Genomic DNA, 4,884 nt, shown 5'->3' with positions numbered 1-4,884 from the left:
AGGAAAAAAGTGATTATGGATCTCGGGCTTGAGCATTTTAATAGAGTTGCCAAAACTGATTTACTCTTTACATGTGAGTCTAAGGATATAACATAATGTTTTCAACGTGAACGATAGCAGCAAACATATATATCATGAAATTATTTTCTCATCTTTGCAATCTTGCATGTAAGGTCAACCATATACATATATATATATATATAGAGAGTATTGCTACAGAGCAGTCACTATAGTTGTGCACACATTGCACACACAACGTGGCTGCTTCTGATCTTTTTATTTTTTTGTTTTTTTTTTGTACAAAACGTACCAGACGGCTTCTACCTCTCTCTCTCTCTCTCTCTCTCTCTCTCACATCAACCTCTCTCTCATCAGCTGTCTCTCTCTCTGACTCTTTCTCTCTCCTCAACTCTCTCTTTCATCATATCTCTCTCATCGTCTCTCTCTCTCTCCTCAACTCTCTTTCTCATCCTACATCGTCTCTCTCTCTCTCCCTCTCTCTCCTCGACTCTTTCTCTCATCAAATCTCTCTCATTGTCTCTCTCGCCTGCTCTCTCTCTCTCTTTCTCTCATCATCTCTCTCTCTCATCACGATAGTAATTTTGAATTTAAAAAATATGTGATTTGAATGATGCCATGTATAGTGTATAAAAGTGGCTACTACTAATAATAGTTGCTTTCAATATTTTTCCATATATATATATATATATATGTATATATATCTGGACCATTGAATTTTGTTGCACATAAAGAAACATTTAACCAATGATGATGGGGGGAATTGAGGAGCAAGTTAAGTGGTACCAAGTTTCTGCCTGCTAGAGTTGGAATACTACAAAACATGTGGGAGACGAGAAAATGAAAGAAATTTAATTTAAGCTTTCAACTGTTTTTCAAAGTAGTTTGTTTTGCTTTTTTTCTGTACGTTGATAGAGATCAACAAGACTGAAATCTGGTTTGCGACCCACATAATTGGGTGTTTGAAAGTTTTTATGAAAGTAACCCACAATTGAAACTCCTTATACAGATGGAATTCCTAGCCCCTTCCCCTTCACCCCACACGAACTACAGAGTATCGTTGAGAAAAATGTGAGAAAATGTTCTCTCTCTCTCTCTGCTCACAGTTAAGTCAACCCAAATTTCCTGTTTACAGTTTACACGCAAATAAATACATTCTAAGACAAACTTGAAACTAATGGACGAGATCTACCATTCGAAGACAAAAAGAACTAAGCTCAAAATTTCGAAGCAGAGGATCTACCACTTGTTCACGGAGACACCCACGGAGATGGACGAGACACCCACAGAGACATTCTAACTCGGTTGCAGCCATGGGCTCTGTTCCGGCCTCGATTAAAAATAAATAAATAAACGAGTGGGCCGATTCTCAAACCAGCGGGTCCTCTGGCCATTTGCCCAGTGCCCAAACCCAACGTCCAAAAATTAGGGATGAAGGGGAAGGGGCTAGGTTAGGGTTAGGGTTTCAGAATGGGTGTTGGCGAGGAGGAGAAGATTCGGTGAAGGGGAAAACAAGGCTTCGTGGGTTGAAGAGGAAACAAACTTGCGAAACTGAAGGAGAGGAAAACAGAACTTGATGAGGAAACTCAGAGGATCAGAGGAGACGAAACTCACGAAGATGGAGATGGAGAAGATCAGTTTCAGAAGATCTTGCAAAGATAAGGATGGAGATGGAGAAGAGGAGGAAGGGTACGTGGAGATCGGAAGAAGAAGGAGAAGGGGGAAGGGTTTGTGGGAGATCAGAAGGGCTACGGGAAGAAGGAGAAATTCCAAGTTTTCCAAACGTAGAATGGAAGACGAGGACACCACGAGAAGGAGAGCCTTAGCCGAGAATTTGGACATGGGCTTCCAGACTCGCGATGGGGACTGCCTGTGCCGATGGTCCACGTTCTTGTTTTCAGGGGTACGTGGGAACGCCCTCTTCTGCCGGTCGTGGGTTCCTTTCTCCGCTGAATTGAAGTAAGGTTTTTGGAAGAATTAACGTTTTTAGTTCATCTATCTACCTAACATGGTCGGTTTGGTTAGGAAATGACTCAAAACTGAAAATCTGGGTGTTAAATTATAGAACAAGTAAATTGGGATTTTTCTTTTATTGTTTCGAATTGGGAGAGCGGAATAATCATCAATTGAAATTTAATATTCCACAATCCGTTTAAGAGTGAAATGTTACTTTTGGTTCAACTTTTACCATGAATACATTATTTGGATGCTATTTATCCAAAAGAAAAAAATCATAATTTCGTAAGGAAATTAGTTACGAAACAATAAAAGAAAATGAACCCTTCTTCCTCGCATCACCTAGTCATATTTTGGCGTCTTAATTCTGCTGGAGGTTTCGAGTTGCTTGCAAGGAAAATGCCTGAATGGTTGGTTGAAGGTTTTAAACTTTGTCGAATCTTAGCCTTCTAGGGTATGATCCAAAGCATAATTTTTCCAAATGAGTTTTAAATTCAACTTTGTACTGTTCCAGAGTTGTTTTGCTATATCTCTATTACCTATGTCGGTCTGTTTGTGAAGTGAATTTTGTATTTCTTTGTGTATGTACCATGCTCTGTTAATATACCTATTGTGAGCCTTGGAGCCAATCTGCAAGGGGTTGGTTGTTAACTTGGATTATTGTATGATGTAAATGCATTAAAATTCTGGCGCACCAGGAGTCACACTAGGCGAAAGGTTCACAGAGCTCTGGTTCTGTTGCACTCATCTTTAGCATGTACTGTTTTTACATTTGTTGCTGTTGCATTACGTATAAAAAAAAAACATTTGTTGCTGTTGCATTAATTCTGCTGTTCTATCTGTACTTATATCCTAAGCATGAGTGGTTTGTGATTTCAGGGTTATATTGATTATCATTCATGGGCTTAATGAGCACAGGTAACTTTGGTTTTCTCAACTCCTTTTTCGATATTAGTACTCATAATTGATCAGTTTAATAGCGTTTGGGATCTCATCCATGGTTTACCCTAAGTTGTTAACTACTAGATTTTAAGATTTTTTTTTTTTTTTTTACTCGGTGTTCATTTTCAGTGGAAGATATTCTCATTTTGCAAGGCAACTAACATCATGCAATTTTGGTGTCTATGCGATGGACTGGATAGGTAGCTATGTCTGGAAAACTTTTGGTTGAGTAGTTTCACTTTTAATAGTTCTGAAATGACAAATGTTACTTTTATATCAAGAAAGTACAAGTTTCATATCTGTAATCTCCTACTCGGCAAGAAGAAATTTGAAGCTGTTCTTTTATTTCTTTCTTTCTCTCTCTCTTTTTTAACGTATCCTTTGAATGATTTTTTTCCTTCTCCTAGCATTTGAAATTGAAACAATAATATTCTGGATTATGATCAGGATACTTCAAAGTTCAAAATATCTCAAGTAATAATGTCCTCGATTCAATTTTATTAATTTGGAGTACCAGCACTTTTTTGTTTTTATATGATCGTGCTATCATGGACTTGAAAAAATTATCTTTTTATTATAGAAAACGTGTTATTTTTTGCTGATAATCATTCTCCATCTGATATGATTAAAAAAAAACTGTGAGGTGATGGGTTTGTCTTTTCTTTCTATATAGGTCATGGTGGGAGCGATGGATTGCATGGATACGTTCCTTCACTTGACCATGTTGTTGCAGACACTGTAAGTTGAGTCGTAATTCTGTCAATCTTGCAATTGGGTTTATATGCATTTAAGTGAACAGAATTCATATTACTCTCTTTTTGTGGGGTGAAATAAAATTCGAATTCAGATTACTCATGAGAATTTATTTTTAAGTGATTTCCCATCTTTCGCTCTCTCTCTTTTAAGTGGTTCCACAAAGTTCCAATAATCTAATAGGTACAATGCAGTAGACACTGAAGTTGAGTGGCAGAAAACCACCAACTCATATGCATTTTGAGAATGTATTTGATGAATATTGCGTGCTTGATAATTGAGGAAAATATTATATTGGTGGTTCCATGCTGGTAAAATTTTTACATGGGGAAATTTCTACCTGATGTCTTTATGTAGGCTGTGGCTCCTATATTATCTCTGGTTGCTCCAAAGTTCCAGTTTAAAGGCGCAAACAAATTAAAAGGGGCATTCCAGTTTCTAGGGATCCTGAAGCACTGTTGGCAAAGTACTCAGATCCATTAGTATATACGGGTCCCATAAGGGTTAGAACAGGCCACGAGATATTGCGCATTTCCTCCTTTTTAATGAGGAACTTTAGGTCAGTGACTGTCCCATTCTTGGTCCTTCATGGAACTGCTGATAAAGTCACGGATCCTCTAGCCTCAGAGGATCTTGCACAACGAGGCGGCGTCCGAGTTAGAAAACATAAAGCTGTATGATGGCTTCTTGCACGACCTTCTCTTTGAGCCTGAACGAGAGGAGATTGCACAGGACATAATTGCCTGGATGGAGAAGAGATTAGGTGCTGGTCTTGGAAATGTTGGTAATATCTGGTAAAATAAAACATCTTGCCAGAGAAAGGTAGTATCTGAATAGGGATTTGTATTAGACGGTAATCTATCTACATGACTGAGCTTTTATTTAACAGCTCAAGCTATTTGGAAAGCTTTTATAAGTATATATATGTTTCTTTTGGCTCAAGCTCGTTGTTGAAAAGCGTTTTTAAAATTAATATCTGGTTCTGCATCAGAGAGAAGTGGTCGTAGTGATTGATCAGAATGACAAGGATTAATGACGGATGGTATTGACGGTATTGGCTGTTGTGCGTCTTTAACATGAGTAGTACTGCAATAGAGTCTGATTTTCAACTTGCAATGGTTGTAAATAGGTAGGCTGGGATATTAGTGGGAAAAAAAATATATATCTGAGAGACTTCCAAAGTGTGCATGTAAACCACCGTTAATTTGAAGACCC

At 38.0% G+C, this 4,884-nt stretch overlaps 1 pseudogene; it reads left to right on the top strand.

The window, feature by feature from the left end:
- The first annotated feature begins 1,476 nt into the window (after positions 1-1,476).
- On the top strand, positions 1,477-4,547 carry LOC109009478 (annotated as a pseudogene).
- Positions 4,548-4,884: the final 337 nt, after the last annotated feature.

Source organism: Juglans regia, chromosome 11 (assembly GCF_001411555.2).
Source record: "Juglans regia cultivar Chandler chromosome 11, Walnut 2.0, whole genome shotgun sequence".
Classification (NCBI taxonomy): domain Eukaryota; kingdom Viridiplantae; phylum Streptophyta; class Magnoliopsida; order Fagales; family Juglandaceae; genus Juglans; species Juglans regia.
The sequence above is the reverse complement of the archived record's forward strand: the minus strand, read 5'-3'. Positions and strand labels throughout refer to the sequence as shown.